At 37.4% G+C, this 18,359-nt stretch overlaps 1 long non-coding RNA gene across 1 annotated transcript; it reads left to right on the top strand.

The window, feature by feature from the left end:
• The first annotated feature begins 11,628 nt into the window (after window positions 1-11,628).
• Window positions 11,629-14,185, top strand: LOC131182469 (uncharacterized). The gene is made up of 3 exons (XR_009150782.1): window positions 11,629-11,861; window positions 13,327-13,390; window positions 14,011-14,185. It is a non-coding gene; the product is annotated as an uncharacterized LOC131182469 (long non-coding RNA).
• The last annotated feature ends 4,174 nt before the right edge of the window (window positions 14,186-18,359 follow it).

Genomic DNA, 18,359 nt, shown 5'->3' with positions numbered 1-18,359 from the left:
ATGTTGTTTGATTGTTTGCGAAAATATCTTATGCATATTTAGTTAATATTCTAGTCATACTTGCCTAAAAACTCCTTGTGACTAAAAATGTTTATGAATATTTCATTGGAATTATTAAAAGGGAGTTATTTGTTAATATGTGTTGATATAGGTATATACATAGGGGGAGTTATTCCCACATATACATTCATACACATACTCACAGTTGTCAATTCTTACACGGTGATTCAATTGAGTTTTGTCATCATCAAAAAGGGCGAGATTGTTGACCCCATGAGCTCAAAGGAGCATAGATTTTGATAATAACAAAACTCAACTAGAATCAAACTAACCTTGTTTTAAGTGTTGTGTGTCACGACTCAACCTATGGGCCGGACCGGCACTAGGACCTGGGCCAGCCTAAAGCCCCCGAGGCCCGTAGTAAGCCTAACTATTCCTCAACTCAACTCTAAGGCCCATTTGGGCCCAATTTCAAGAATTCAACTGGACAAAGTCCAACCATAAAATGGACTATTCAATGGGGAGTTTTTGACTCGCCCGACCTGTAAACACAATATATAATAAATTGGAGAGCTCAGCTCACCCTCCACATAATCAAAATGTCATAACTCAAATAAGAGCTCAGCTCCCTCATCCAATCTCATCATACATACAGTTAATAATTTTACAGGTCCAACATAACTTTTATAATACAGGTCCAAAATAAAAATAAGTGCTTCTAACACATCGGAGTCTAAAATTTAATTCAATTGTACAAAATACATTAAATACTATTAATGAACCTGCGAAGAAAAAGGGCAGGTTAGCCACAACAAATAATCCTCCTGTAGCCTAGAAAAATAGATAAACAAGAGTGAGCGTTCAACTCAGAGAGTGAAATATCAATTTTAATCATAATCTCTATAACTATCTAAAGCTATGCACCCTGTGGAGTGAAATGCAACATCGTCATAATTTTCATATCATAACAGCAAAAAGGCAATTTGGAACACTCACACGCCCAACACTGTCAAGCAATACATATATGGGAGCTGATCCCCTATACAGCCCTCTTAATCCAATATCTGTCAGCGAGTGTCTCTCAAACCGGACATTCGCTTAATAAACCAAATGCGGGGTCCCAACAAGTGTCTCTCAAGCCATGTCTACCCCGAAAAACCGGGTCCCAACGAGTGTCTCTCAAGCCGTGTCTACCCATCCTGTCCATATCCAATACCATACCACACGCACGCCATGCACACACACTGCTCCAAATTACCACAAACAATATCCATGGCATTTCAACAATTATGAATGAAATATAAAACGTGTCTAGTGTTTAACTACATAGATACATATTTATAAGTGATACATGGGCAAGCTTGAACATATAATAATATCAAAATTACAATTAAAATTAATATTTTACTCACAAACTTGAACCGATGTCACTGCGGTGGCTGGGCAGAGGAGGAAGGCTGTCCCGGCTCACCTGACAATTTCATTACAATTATTTAATAAATTTGACTCAATACAAGTTTAGAAAAAACCAAAGACACCTTAAGTTGTGCTAAAAATCTGACAGAATCTCCCCTATACCTATGACCTACCTAACCTACAAAATGGTTCAAATAACACTTCTAAACTCAACCCATATCTCATTATCATTACATGGCCCCTCCTGGGCCCTCCAAACAAAGCAATAATCACAACATCAGACAACTCAATTATAAGACTTCAAAACTAATATTTTTCAAAAACTATCCAAACTAACTTTAAAAATTCTATAAACCTGCCCCGCAGTCCTTAACAATATTATAAGGCTATTGCAATAGGAATCGTAATTTTCTTATCATCCACGAATATTTTATAAATTTTATTCTAACCCAGTACAAGGCAAAAATTGAGTAATGTAGAGTTCGAGTTTACCTATGCCAAATCTGACAACTAGAATGCGTCTAGAATATCTGAAAACGGTGGGGTAGCCTATAATCTTGATCCGATTCTGAAATGGTTCCAGCAGCTTATCAGCTCGGTCCGAAATTGCAGATCCGGGCGACGATCGAATTTTCATGAAATGAAAGTACATACGCGAAGTCCACAATACCAAGGTTAGAATAATATATATAATAATAATAATAATTATTATTTGAAAATTAGGGATGTTACATTCTTTCCCCCTCCCCCCGCCCCCCTATAGAAAATTCGTCCTCGAATTTTATACAAGGCAGAACAATGACACATAATTGCATATCAAACTTATGAGTACTTACTGCGCATATCCCGCTCTAACTTCCAAGTGCATTCCTCCATAGATTAACTCCTCCACAAGACTAACCATAGGGATTTGCCTTGACCAAAGTTGTCTCATCTGATAGTCTACTATGGCTACTAGTTGCTCTTCAAAGATCAAATTCTCATTTAACTCTACTGTGTCTGGTCACAGCACATGAGAAGGATCGGGAACATACTTTCTAAGCATAAAAATGTGGAATACTGGGTGGACATGAGAAAGGTTTGGTAGCAACTCTAACTGATAGGCAACTGCTCCCACTCTGTCCATGATCTTAAAAGGTTGTAACACCCCCGTTTGCATAGCCTGGTATATTTCACTGTTCCGGTGACCGGTGTCGGTCCGGACAATTAATGGGATTAGGGCCACACTTAAGACAACTTGAGAAGCCATAAACACAAATAATTAGTAATGTTTAATTAGTTAACTATAAATAAGAAAAACAGAACATAAGAGGTTAAACGAGCCGAGAGTCACAGCGATGAGTGACCTCCTCGAACGCATCGCGAAGTCATTTTAAACTCAAATTTCAACCGTAAAAAGTGACGTTGCGTCCTTAGGACCCTTATGAACACAAAGTGGAAAAGAGAAAATCACGAAAAAGAAGCGTAAGCTACCAAATAATTAGGTCGTGAGCGGAAGACATATTGGATTATTTGCAAACCGGGATGAACCGGTGAGGGGCGATTTGGTCAATTGACCCCGAGAGCTGACTCCTGACCTAACTGTCAAATAAAATCGAAGAAAAGAAAATTTCGGAATAGAGAATTAAATTAAAGAACTAATAGAAAAAAATAAATAAAAAAAAGAGGAAGAAGATGGAAAAGTCAAAGTTGATGACATCATGAATGATGTCATAAACAAATTAATTTAGTGAATTATTAAATTGGGAATTGTGGTCTTCCACAAGATAAAGAAAAGAAAAGAAAAAAAAAATTAAAACACAAATCTTCTTCTTCAAAAACGTCACTCTCTCTCCCACACCAAAACCACCATGAAAGCTCATTTTTGAGCTTGAAGAACCAAAATCCAACCATGGCCAATTGTCCTACCATAACTAGATGTTGTTTGGACAACTAGGAAAGAGAATTCAAAGAAAAGAAAGAAGAAAAAATTGAAGAAAAGGGAGAAGAAATTCTGCACACAAGGTTAGTAAACTAAACTTGAATTGTTAGTTGATTTAGTTATGTTTATAGCTTAATTAACCTAGGAATATACTTAAAATGAAAAGAAATTAATGGTGGGAGGATTAAAGACAAATTCATCCAGCTAGGGTTTTGATGTGTGTGTATGAATTTGATGGACTTAAAGGTGTGTATGAGTATATGAACCTTAAGTAGTTGAGTTATTATGGTTTAAGGCTTTGAAAGTAGTTAAACACAATGAATTAGTGAGATTAGGGTTTGAATGTTAGGGTTAGTGAACTAAAATTTGAAGAAATGCATAAATGGCATGTTTAACCTATTGTGACATGAATTAATGGTCAATTATGACCAAATAAGTTGTGTGGGAATGGTGGAAAATTTAGCTAAATTCGTAGGTCAATGGTCATGTCTGGCAGATGACCAAACCTACTTTGAAGGACCAAAACTCAAATTTTACAAGCCTAATGGATATGCCACCAATTGGAGATGAAAATAGACATAAAAGAGCACAACTTTCATTAAGGAACCATGACCAAAAACTGACCAAAAGTTGGTGAAACAATTGACAAAAGTGAGTTGATAGCAGTGCCTCAAGATTAAATCGACCAAATGAACAAGAATCGCTCATTTGGTCATAACTCGAGCTAGGTAGGTCAAATTGACCTGAAATTTTACCAGCAATTAGATATGATATAGACCTAAAACTTTCATGAGAACACCAACCCAAATTAGGCCATTAACCCTTTCAAAATCATTGAGCAAAATTAAATTATCAGATCTGCAACTCGCAGATTTTCAGTTGAGCAGCAATGTTTGGATAGCTATAACTCCTCTAGAAAACTCGGATTTAGGCGATTCTTGAACCGATGGAAACGTAAGACATAGTACAACATTTCATATGAAGAAAGTGAGACCAAATTATGAACTTAACTTGATCAAATTATTAACCAAAGTTGGACCAAAATCTGCCAAAGACCAAAATCTCAAGATGAATAAAGACACATGAACAGTAAACTTATTTTGGCCATAACTTGAGCTACAAAACTCCGATTGAGGTGATCCAAAAATGAGAATACACTTAAGACAATAAGGAACATTTTCTATGAAGGAAGTTTTGTCAAATTCCAACATTAGATCGACCAATGGAACAGTGCAACTTCGGAGAACCAAAACCGAAAATTGGCAATTTTGCCAAAATGACCTAAGCTTTAAACAAATGACCAAAACCAACAAGTTTGGTGACCAAAATGTGGTATGTGGGTGAAGTTGGAGTTCCCATACCTATTAATCCTTAGAAAGTCAATTATTTGACTTAAATAGTGCAGTGAATAGTAACCCGAAACACAAAATTTCGAGAACGTCGAATTTAACACGTTAGAAATAGGTAAATGCGAAGTTAAAATTCATTTTGGGATTTATGTTAAGTTCTAGTACTGAAACATTGTCAAATTTTGTGTTTCAGTTGAAAAGAATATCGGGAAGGAACCCGAGGAAATGAGTCGAGACTAAGGGATGACTCGCTTGAGGTTTGTGCACAATAAACCCTATTTAAGCATTTTATCCTTGAAAAATTGATTTATTACGCATTATGAATTTATGAACTTTTATGTTGCCACCTTGCGATCAAATTGTAACTTTGGAAATGGATTGATTTTTGTATGCAATATTTGAATGAAATGTTTGAAATGAATTTTTGATTCACACTTAGCATGACAGTTACTTATTATTCCTCCTCCATTTATGGGGTTGAGATCGTTTATTTTCCTCCCTCTCTGGCTTGCCAGTTGAGGTTGTAGATCGGATGAGTATTCATTAGCTAGCTAGCCACCTCCCTCATTGGTTTCGATTAATGGGGTTGAGATTGCTTTGTCGTGGTGTACAACACGGCATTGATCGGAAATTTTGTGTCATGGCTTAAGTTGTGTACGACTTTGGCAACACTGTGTTTATGCAATTGTTTGACTAAACTGTTGTTTAATATATTATTTGACAAATGAGTTGTTATGAGCTTGATATTTGTGAAATGTGATTGTGAAGTATTCAAATTATGTTTCATCAATAAATGATTTATGTATCACATTTTAAATCTTTATTGTGCACCACTGAGTATGTTTATACTCAATGATAGTTTAATTTATCGTCGCAGATAAAAGCAAGGAGAAAGCACAGAGTGAGTCATGAATTGACAAGATCTTTTGATCCCTTTTGTACGGGTATTATTTTATACCCTTATGGTTATTTTGATGTAAATCAGTAATGTCATAAGTATCAATGTAAATTGAGCATTGTAAATAAACTATAATAATATTATTTTAGATTTTCTTCTCAGAAATTTAATATTTGTACATATGGATTTTCGCCTTTATGTTTTGTGAATGGAATTATTGAACCTCTGAGTTGACAAATTTGACTTGGATTGTGAAACTGCTTTTGAAATGGATTGACTTGAGTTGAATTGTGAATTATTGGAGGTTGGGAGTTGTAAAATAGTTTTGGAAGTGCTTTTATGTATTTGAAGAACTGGTTTCTCAAAATACAGAGGGAACTCACAAAATTTTTATAAAATTTGCGACAAAATTTGAATGGACAAAAATTTTTACTAGTATTTAAACTTTGAATAAATGGTTTTTAATTCTTACCAAAATGCTCACAACTTCCAAAATGTAAGAAAATTGTTTTAAAATCCCTTGTAGGGTACTTAATGAGTTATCGGTAGGTGAAGTTCGGTAGTTCATTAAGTTTTCTACGGGAGCATGCTATGCCTTACGGAGGGGTAAGGTGTGACATGTTTTAGTGGTATCAGAGCCTGGTTTTGCAATAAATTTTGACTATGTATGTGAATATTTCTTTGATAAGTACAACTGCTCAAGTGTCTTTAATTGATGCATATGACATATTTACATCATGAATATGCACTAACGGAGGTCAACCTCCTTGTGTTTGATCTCAGGAAGTAGAAAATTGTGAAAAACGGAATGGAAGGAGGAGATCATTCCGAAGAACAATCTGTTGAGGCTGAGGTTCAAGGGGAAGCCCCAAAGACTCTGAATGTGAGTGGGTCACCCACTCCGGCTCTGCTCCAAAGACCGCAGCTTTCTTGCTCAATTTATGCAGCAGATGGTCGCTTTCTTTCAAAGAAATGGCGGGTAATGTGCCACCCCAAGCTCAAATGCCAAGATGGCAAAGACAACCACATTTCACTGGCAAAGATGAAAAATTGATGAAATTTGGGGCCACCGAGTTTAAAGGTACTGTGGATCCACCGAAGCGTAATGCTGGTTGGAAAGAATGGAACGGGTTTTTAGAAAGCCGCAGTACGTAAGAAATGAAGTTTGAGTATTCTGTCTCCTTATTACAAGGGGATGCCTATGAATGGTGGAAGACCATCCCCATAGCCCGTGGAGCCACTGTGTTAACACAGTCGACTTCTTGAGGGAGTTCCGGCGTAAATGGGTTCCGATGCATATGTGGACATGAAGTTGCAAGAATTCTTGAGTTTGAAACAAGGGAACCGAATCAGAGAGAATATGAGAGAGATTTTTCAAGACTAAGCCACTATCTTTGAAGCTTAGTCTCCACCCCAGAGACAGATGCAAGAGGTTTGAGGCTGGGCTAAGACAGAGTCTGAGAATGCAAGTTGTGGGATTCAGACATCAGAATTTTGCCGAATTGATCTCACAGGCCCTAGAACTAGAAAAGATAGAATTAGAAGGGGCAGTGAAGAAGGGTCCACAAGAGAAAACTGAAAAGACTACTGAACAAGCATCTGGAAGTGGTTCTGGGAAGAGGAAACAGTTTGGGGGATCTAGCTCCCGTAGAGGCCGAGGCATATATTTCTGCCAAAGACCACCTCGATGGTCACAGACCCAACCAAAGACCCGAGGAGCTCTATCAGTACGGCAGTGCGAAACCTGTGGTAGAACTCATGGTGGGGTTTGTTACAGAGCTACTAGTGCATGTTTTAACTGTGGAGGGAGCGGACATTTCACTAAGGATTGCACTAGTCCGCGTCGGTCTGGGTTTTTCACTACATCTGAAGGATCAGCTCAAGTCTCTGCACCCAGAGGGTCACAATCAGCTGCTAGAGGCAGAGGCAGAGGTAGGGGTCCTGGTAACACCCCGAAGTCGAGCACTGTTAACCACCAAAGATCGATGGCGCACTGGGCCAGAGTGTATACCATGCGTCAGAGGGAAGAGGCTGAAACATCAGACGTTGTGGCTGGTATTTTCTCCATCCTTGACAAAGATGTGCATGTGTTATTTGATCCTAGCTCCACACATTCGTATGTTAGTGCTAGTGTGATGTGTTCTACTACTATTCCGTGTGTACCAATGGACTATGATGTGTTAGTAACTAGTCCATTAGGCCAGGAGGTCAGGGTAAATAGGCTATATAGAGATCGCCCTTTGGTGATCCAAGGACACACTTTTTGTCTGATTTAATTGAAATGCCCTTCAGAGATTATGACATTATCTTGGGCATGGATTGGTTAGCTGCATCATGCTATGATTGATCAGAGATCAAGATAGTCACTTTTGGTCTTCCTCGCATGGTGATGTAGTAATACAGGGGAGAGGCGATTATTGCCTTCAAACATCATTTCATTTGCCGCTAGAAAATGATTAGAAAAGGGTGTGAGGCGTACTTGGCACATGTGATAGACACCCAAGTGGGGAGTCCAAAGATCAAGGACATTCCTATCAGTATGTGACTTTCCGGATGTGTTTCTGATGAATTGCCGTGATTACCTCGTAAAGAGAAGTGCGCTTTGAAATTGATGTTATGCACGGTGTGGACCCAATCTCCATAACGCCATACGTAATGGCACCAATGAACTAAAAGAATTGAAAGTGCGATTGCAAGAGTTGCTTGATAAGGGCTTCATTCGCCTAGTGTGTCACCTTGGGGAGCGCCAAGATTATTTGTAAAGAAGAAGGATGGCACTCTCCGGCTATGCATTGACTATCGGCGATTGAATAAGGTGACAATAAAGAACAGATATCCATTACCCGTATTGATGACTTGTTTGATCGGTTGAGGGGTGCAATTGTTCTCTAAAATTGACACGAGATCAGTTATTATCACCTAAAAGTACAAGAGCAGAGTATTTCTAAATCGCCTTCGTAACCCGCTATGGCCATTATGAATTCTGGTCATGCCATTCGGTTAACTAATGCTCATACGCTTTTATGGATCCGATGAAAACTATTTTCGCACCATACCACCGCTTTGTTGTGGTATTCATAGATGATATATTGGTCTATTCGAGGAATGCGGAAGAGCATGATAGACATCTCGGATTATACCGCAAACTTTGAGGAGAAAGCACTATATGCCAAATTGTCGAAGTGTGAATTTTGGCTGAAGGAGATATCCTTTTTGGGACATGTAGTGTCAGAAGAGGGCATTAAGGTAGATCCTAGCAAGATTGAAGCTGTCCTTCATTGGAAGCCACCCAGAAATGTCACAGAGATTCGCAGTCAAGTTAGCCGGATACTACCGCCGATTTGTGAAGGATTCTCCATGTTGGCATCTCCATTGACCAAGCCGCTTAGAAAGGATGTGAAATTTCGTGACGGACAAATGCCAGCAAAGTTTTGATGAATTGAAAAGATGTTTGACAGAGGCTCCACCCGACTTTACCTACACCGTAAAGAATATACTGATTCTGATGCTTCTCACAACGGATTAGGTTGTGTGTTGATGCAAGATCGAAATGTTATTACCTATGCATCACGCCAGCTAAAACCGCATGAGAGGAATTATCCGACGCATGATTTGGAGCTTGCAGCCATTGTGTTTGCTCTTAAGATCTGGAGACATTATTTGTATGGGGAGAAGTGTTACATTTACACGATCATAAGAGTTTGAAGTATTTGGGCACCCGTAAAGAGTTGAATTTGAGACAGAGGAGATGGTTAGAATTGATAAAGACTATGATTGTCCGATAGACTATCACCGTGGAAAGCTAATGTTGTGACTGATGCCTTAAGTCGCAAGACTATGGCAAGTCTACGGTTACTCCTTTGTCTTTGGTACATGAGTGAAGATCATTGCATGCCAGCTTAGAGGTGAATGATGATGGGCAAGCAGCAGTTGCATGGCATGTACAGCCAGTGTTGATTGATCATATTAGAATGGCTACTCGTAATGATCGAAGTATCGCATCGTTGTTGGGAGAAGTCCTACAGGCAAGAAACGAGTTCTCGATAGAGATGATGGTTTATTGCTACACCAGGCAAAATATGTGTTCCTATTGATGTTGAATTGAGGAAGATCATTTTGAAGGAAGCACATGAGTCTCCTTTTGCCATGCACCACGTGGCACAAAAATGTATAAAGGGTTAAAGGAGCATTCTTGGTGGATGGGTATGAAGAGAGATGTGGCAGTTTATTTCTAAATGCCTAACTTGTCGCCAAGTAAAGGCAGAGCATCAAGTACCACTGGTTGTTACATCCACTACCGCAGTGAGTGGAAATGGGAGAGAATAACAATGGATTTTGTGATGGGACTTCCAAGGACACGTAAGAGTCATGATGCGCTTTGGGTCATTGTTGACAGACTAACCAAGTCCGCTCATTTTCTCACAAATCAATGGACTATAGTTTGGACAGATTGGCCAGTTGTACATCGATGAGATTGTGAGATTACATGGAGTGCGATTCATCGTATCGCATGCAGATCCTAGGTTCACTTCTAGATTCCGGGGTAGTCTTCAGAGAGCCCTAGGAACTAGATTGAACTTCAAGATCGCATTCCATCCACGCATGCATGGCCACCGAGAGGGTAATTCGATTTTGGAGGATATGCTACGGGCTTGTGTGATTGAGTTTGAGGCGCTTGGGATACACACTTGCCTTTGATTGAGTTTGCTTACAACAACAGCTACCAATCAAGCATTGGGATGCCTCCATATGAAGCTTTGTATGGCAGAAAATGTAGAACCCGTTGTGTTGGAATGACGTGGGTGAAAGAAAGATGATCGGACCCGAAATTGTTCAACAGACTGAAGAGAAAATCGTGGTGATCAGAGATCGACTTAAAGCTGCATCAGACCGTCAAAAGTCCTATGTTGATTTGAAAAGAAGGGATATTGAGTATGCAGTGGGTGAGAAGGTTTTCCTCAAAGTTTCTCCTTGGAAGAGAATTATGAGATTCGGCAGAAAGGGAAAACTGAGTACTCGTTTCATTGGGCCATATGAGGTTCTGGAAAGAGTGGGTCCTTTGGCTTATCGTTTGGCACTACCTCCAGAGTTGGAGAAGATACATAATGTCTTCCATGTGTCTATGTTGAGGAGGTATCGATCAGACCCATCTCATGTACTACCAGTAGAAGAAATAGAAGTGAATCCAGACCTCACATATGAAGAAGAACCCATAAAGATTCTGGCTTATGAGGTGAAGCAGCTACGGAATAGGCGGATACCATTGGTAAAAGTGCTGTGGAACCATCATTCGTGCCAAGAAGCTACTTGGGAACGAGAGGAGGATATGAGGAGACAACACCCACAGCTGTTCAGAGATTGATACCAGGTAAAAATTTCGAGACGAAATTTATTTAAGGGGGGGAGAATTGTAACACCCCCGTTTGCATAGCCTGGTATATTTCACTGTTCCGGTGACCGGTGTCGGTCCGGACAATTAATGGGATTAGGGCCACACTTAAGACAACTTGAGAAGCCATAAACACAAATAATTAGTAATGTTTAATTAGTTAACTATAAATAAGAAAAACAGAACATAAGAGGTTAAACGAGCCGAGAGTCACAACGATGAGTGACCTCCTCGGGAACGACTGCGAAGTCATTTTAAACTCAAATTTCGAACCGTAAAAAGTGACGCTGCGGTCCTTAGGACCCTTATGAACACAGTGGAAAAGAGAAAATCACGAAAAGAACTGTTAAGCTACCAAATAATTAGGTCGTGGAGCCGAAGAAATATTAGATTATTTGCAAACCGGGATGAACCGGTGAGAGGCGATTTGGTCAATTGACCCCGAGAGCTGACTCCTGACCTAACTGTCAAATAAAATCGAAGAAAAGAAAATTTCAGAATAGAGAATTAAATTAAAGAACTAATAGAAAAAAAATAAAACAAGGAGGACGATGATGGAAAAGTCAAAGTTGATGACATCATGAATGATGTCATAAACAAATTAATTTAGTGAATTATTAAATTGGGAATTGTGGCCTTCCATAAGATAAAGAAAAGAAAAGAAAAAAAAAATTAAAACACAAATCTTCTTCTTCAAAAAAACGTCACTCTCTCTCTCCCACACCAAAACCACCATGAAAGCTCATTTTTGAGCTTGAAGAACCAAAATCCAACCATGGCCAATTGTCCTACCATAACTAGATGTTGTTTGGACAACTAGGAAAGAGAATTCAAAGAAAAGAAAGAAGAAAAATTTGAAGAAAAGGGAGAAGAAATTCTGCACACAAGGTTAGTAAACCAAACTTGAATTGTTAGTTGATTTATTTATGTTTATAGCTTAATTAACCTAGGAATATACTTAAAATGAAAAGAAATTAATGGTGGGAGGATTAAAGACAAATTCATCCAGCTAGGGTTTTGATGTGTGTGTATGAATTTGATGGACTTAAAGGTGTGTATGAGTATATGAACCTTAAGTAGTTGAGTTATTATGGTTTAAGGCTTTGAAAGTAGTTAAACACAATGAATTAGTGAGATTAGGGTTTGAATGTTAGGGTTAGTGAACTAAAATTTGAAGAAATGCATAAATGGCATGTTTAACCTATTGTGACATGAATTAATGGTCAATTATGACCAAATAAGTTGTGTGGGAATGATAGAAAATTTAGCTAAATTCGTAGGTCAATGGTCATGCTGCTGGCAGCATGACCAAACCTACTTTGAAGGACCAAAACTCAAATTTTACAAGCCTAATGGATATGCCACCAATTTGAGATGAAAATAGACATAAAAGAGCACAACTTTCATTAAGGAACCATGACCAAAAACTGACCAAAAGTTGGTGAAACAATTGACCAAAGTGAGTTGATAGCAGGCTGCTCAAGATTAAACTGACCAAATGAACAGTAACTGTTCATTTGGTCATAACTCGAGCTAGGTAGGTCAAATTGACCTGAAATTTTACCAGCAATTAGATATGATATAGACATAAAACTTTCATGAAGAACACCAACCCAAATTAGGCCATTAACCCTTTCAAAATCATTGAGCAAAATTAAATTACTGTACTGCAACTCTGCAGATTTTCAGTTGAGCAGCAATGTTTGGATAGCTATAACTCCCTCTAGAAAACTCGGATTTAGGCGATTCTTGAACCGATGGAAACGTAAGACATAGTACAACATTTCATATGAAGAAAGTGAGACCAAATTATGAACTTAACTTGATCAAATTATTAACCAAAGTTGGACCAAAAATCTGCTAGCACCAAAATCTCAAGATGAATAAAGACACGTGAACAGTAAACTTATTTTGGCCATAACTTGAGCTACAAAACTCCGATTGAGGTGATCCAAAAATGAGAATACACTTAAGACAATAAGAAACATTTTCTATGAAGGAAGTTTTGTCAAATTCCAACATTAGATCGACCAATGGAACAGTGCAACTTCGGAGAACCAAAACCGAAAATTGGCAATTTTGCCAAAATGACCTAAGCTTTAAACAAATGACCAAAACCAACAAGTTTGGTGACCAAAATGTGGTATGTGGGTGAAGTTGGAGTTCCCATACCTATTAATACTTAGAAAGTCAATTATTTGACTTAAATAGTGCAGTGAATAGTAACCCGAAACACAAAATTTCGAGAACGTCGAATTTAACACGTTAGAAATAGGTAAATGCGAAGTTAAAATTCATTTTGGGATTTATGTTAAGTTCTAGTACTTAAACATTGTCAAATTTTGTGTTTCAGTTGAAAAGAATATCGGGAAGGAACCCGAGGAAACGAGTCGAGGCTAAGGGACGACTCGCTTGAGGTTTGTGCACAATAAACCCTATTTAAGCATTTTATCCTTGAAAAATTGATTTATTACGCATTATGAATTTATAAACTTTTATGTTGCCACCTTGCGATCAAATTGTAACTTTGGAAATGGATTGATTTTTGTATGCAATATTTGAATGAAATGTTTGAAATGAATTTTTGATTCACACTTAGCATGACAGTTACTTATTATTCCTCCTCCATTTATGGGGTTGAGATCGTTTATTTTCCTCCCTCTCTGGCTTGCCAGTTGAGGTTGTAGATCGGATGAGTATTCATTAGCTAGCTAGCCACCTCCCTCATTGGTTTCGATTAATGGGGTTGAGATTGCTTTGTCGTGGTGTACAACACGGCATTGATCGGAAATTTTGTGTCATGGCTTAAGTTGTGTACAACTTTGGCAACACTGTGTTTATGCAATTGTTTGACTAAACTGTTGTTTAATATATTATTTGACAAATGAGTTGTTATGAGCTTGATATTTGTGAAATGTGATTGTGAAGTATTCAAATTATGTTTCATCAATAAATGATTTATGTATCACATTTTAAATCTTTATTGTGCACCACTGAGTATGTTTATACTCAGCGATAGTTTAATTTACTGTCGCAGATAAAAGCAAGGAGAAAGCAGCAGAGTGAGCTGCGGAATTGACAAGATCTTTTTGATCCCTTTTTGTACGGGTATTATTTTATACCCTTATGGTTATTTTGATGTAAATACTGTAATGTCATAAGTATCAATGTAAATTGAGCAGTTGTAAATAAACTATAATAATATTATTTTAGATTTTCTTCAGAATTTAATATTTGTACATATGGATTTTCTGCCTTATGTTTTGTGAATGGAATTATTAAACCTACTGAGTTGACAAATTTGACTTGGATTGTGAAACTGTTTTGAAATGGATTGACTTGAGTTGAATTGTGAATTATTGGAGGTTGGGAGTTGTAAAATAGTTTTGGAAGTGCTTTTTACAGGTATTTGAAGAACTGGTTTCTCAAAATACAGAGGGAACTCTGTCAAAATTTTTATAAAATTTGCGACAAAATTTGAATGGACAAAAATTTTTACTAGTATTTAAACTTTGAATAAATGGTTTTTAATTCTTACCAAAATGCTCACCACTTCCAAAATGTAAGAAAATTGTTTTAAAATCCCTTGTAGGGTACTTAATGAGTTATCGGTAGGTGAAGTTCGGTAGTTCATTAAGTTTTCTACGGGAGCATGCTATGCCTTACGGAGGGGTAAGGTGTGACAAAGGTCCTATATAACAGAGTGCCAATTTGCCTTTTCTTTCCAAATCTCATAACCCTTTTCATAAGAGAAACCTTCAAGAACACTGTCACCCATTGCAAATTTTACATCTTTCCGCCTTGGATCTGCATGGATGGTTAAAAATTTTTATGTCTATCTGCCCCTATCGCAGTATGCCAGCTACCATCCTCCTTCTGAGTCTAAACAATCACATCTGACTACTCTTTTACCCCTCTTTTTTTTTTTTGTCATCTCTAGTACTCATTATAACTCCACTACTCTCGACTTGATATCTGATAACTTTAATCAACTTTGGCGCTTACCTCACTTTTATTACACCCTAATGTGTCTCTTGGTGACTTCAGTCCTCATTCCTTTGTTTCAATAATCTCTGTTCCCTAAAAACATGACTTATGTTCCTTACCCTATAGTATCCTATGAAATGCTTTCCTGTAGCACCTATCATATACATCTCGTTCGAAACCTTTACTTGTCCTATGACCTCAATGGTCAATACCTATAAATCTTCTCACTCCCATGATACTTCAAATTTTGAATCTCTTTTGTGTCATTACTAAGGTCCTTAGACCAGCTCCTGTCCATCTTATGTAGCTATTTATGTAGAGCTCCATCCAAGTGTCAAGCATACCCTACACCACTTATCAATATTGGAAAGTGAACTGGGTCTCTTCTCTTATAGGACAAATGTATTTGTATATCCTGACAACCCAGTTAATGCAACTTTATCATTTCCCACTCCTTCTCTGGAATGGAAATATCTAGACTTCTTCCTAAAGCTTCTTAGTATGTGGCCTACTTCTGACACATTGGCACTTAGATCGAGGCTCTACTGCTCCTTTAATCTGTCATCTCATAATAACTTGTTTCAAACATCTCTTAGTGTGTTCCTAGCATACCTATTCCTTCTTATCCTCATCATCATAACTAGCTCTACCGAGCTTTCTTCCTGTCCTTTGGATCTTATCCACTTTCTTTTCTTATTTCTACTATTGTTAATATCTTTTCAACATGCTGTACTTATTCCTTAATCTTAGTCCTATCTCACCCTTACACATTTTCCTTCAAGTATGTCCATCCCATCATCAACTTTAACTTTCTTTTTTTTTTATTTCTTAGTCTTATCTTGATTACTAGTTCCATTACTTTGAGAATTCTAACTTTACGATTGACTCCTACCAGCACATTCTTCATATTACGTAACACTTGTAATTAACCATAAAAAATTCTTTTTGTATCCCCTTTCCCAACTTACTTATCAGAACATTATCATTCCCTACTAGCTTTAGTAGGAAATTGCTCATCCTGGATGGATAGGAGTCCCAAAAATTATAAGTTCCATCTGAACTAACACGGCTATGGGAAATATGTGCCATGCCTTAATTCTGAACAAGATACTTCACGTGTTCATTCTCCTTAATATAATCACATATACTGCCCATAGCTTTCCAAACTTCAGCCTTAACTTTTCCCATTAGCAACAATTTCATTCGCTGTAACTCATTAGCAAATAGCACTTCCTCCAGCTTATAGTTCAAAAGGGTTGTAAGCCCTAGTAACTAGCTTGATTTAACTCCTGCCACCTCTCTGATCATTCTTTCATACTTAACATTAGGTACACCATTATCGTCATTTTCGCCTCAAAAGATTGGATATGTACTAACGCCCATCAAATTTTCAATTAATTGAGTCACTTTGACACGACCTCTCTTCTTAACATAATCTTCTAGAATCGAAACACGAGCCAATTTGAAAAGAAGGAGAAATGTTCTCCCACCATTTATGGTATACCATTTTTGATAAACAAGATTTAGCTCATACCCCTTAGTCTCCCTTTTTAGTTTCATTATTTCTTTGTAATTATTGTGCGTTATTACAAGATATCAGTTGTATCTACCATTTGTTATATTGTTGTCTTACATGACATATTATCTTAGAATTTACTATTTCCTTTTTACTCTCCATTTATCTTCTATACTTATAATTATTTGTCCAATACTCCTTATACTTAGTTATATTCTAGAAGATAAAAGCACTCACAGATTCTTTCAGATCTGCTCCAATCTTACCAACAATCACTCTTCTAATCCATGTACTTCTCAATATCTATAATTACACATATACTTATATTGTCCTATTCTGACCGTTATTAGCGTTCTGCTACATATTATCATACTATTATTTATTTATTTATTATTACTCTTTTTTTATAACATAATTATTCTATCGATCACACTGAAAATATATGTCTAACTCCAATTTTTGACTCTAGGTCTCACCACTCTAAATTTTAATATCAAGCCTCTGTGACATTATCCCTCATCTTGCATATTTATATCCCTTATGTTGACTTTTATCCAACTTACTCCTACTGATCTTGCTTCTTTATCTGACAATACAATTCGAGTCACCACAGCACGCTCAACAGTTACTACCTACTTTGGTCGCACACCTCACCTAATTTCCATTATACTGTCAATAACCAAAAGGGTTCTTATGTCATTGCCCCATTATCCTACATTGGGGTAGAAAACAGATAAGGTCTAATCCATATCCTGTAACTCTAAGCTCTAGGCTCAGGCTCCTAACACTACCTCAATTATGACCTGCTCTAAGTCCTGTACTTCTGGGTTCCATAACTTAACAATATTCTTCCTAATGCCATCCTTTTCTATGCTCTCTATCCTTTTTTTTTATCTCATTTATCCTTCCTAGAACCACATTCACCTCCTCGGTATTTTGGCTCTATTCTTCCTAATCTTATCCTAATCTGTTTTTCCAGTTTATTCTTTAAACAACTCTTTTTATCTTACCCAAATCCGAACTTTCACTCTTCCATCCTTTAGCTCTATTTTCTTTTTAAACCTGATTGTCATATCAGAAACTTGTACCTTTCCACTATCCCTACCACGTCATCTATACCTCAGTGTTACTCAGAATTGATCCTCTAACTACCCTAGCTAGACTTCTACTGGCATTCAGGCTATCTCTCCAAATGCATTTGAATCGCACTCCATCTATAGAATATGTATATATATATATATATATACATATTCTATGATTTATCGACGCTAACTTTTATCCTTTTTCTTTTACTTTATTTGGAGTATACTTTAGTCTTAAGCATTAAGAAGCTAAGGATGAACTTAAGGAATGGCAGTCATACTTCTCCTGCGTGATCTCTATTCTTACCCTTTTGGACTACATACTACCCCCTACTACCTTAGGGAAGGGATCTATAGCAACTCTAATTTTTCATATCCATTTAATTAGCTGAAACTTAAAATACTAGGTATCCAAACCCGTCATTCAATTTAAAGGCTTACATACATCTTGATCTCACATCTTATAATTCCTACATGGAACTTGTACCCTATCCAGAACACCTGACCTAACAACTCTCTATCTCACGCTACAATCCCATCTAGGACACTACTCCATAAGTCATTATTATCAGTAATAACCTTCGATCCCTTCTGAAAAGATAGGACTATACCCTAACTTACTGTAACAAAGGTACTACATTTACCACATTGCCAAAACTATGTCAAATTAATGACTCTCTTATCATATCATAGCTTTGTAAATCATCAATTCATAGTTCCGACATTCCCTAGGTAGTAGGGTTGTACTTTACACCTTGCTAATACACACAAGGTATACTATTCTCACTAAGCTCTAAGCAA

This window comes from Hevea brasiliensis, chromosome 8 (assembly GCF_030052815.1).
Source record: "Hevea brasiliensis isolate MT/VB/25A 57/8 chromosome 8, ASM3005281v1, whole genome shotgun sequence".
NCBI classification, from domain to species: Eukaryota; Viridiplantae; Streptophyta; class Magnoliopsida; order Malpighiales; family Euphorbiaceae; genus Hevea; species Hevea brasiliensis.
The sequence above is the reverse complement of the archived record's forward strand: the minus strand, read 5'-3'. Positions and strand labels throughout refer to the sequence as shown.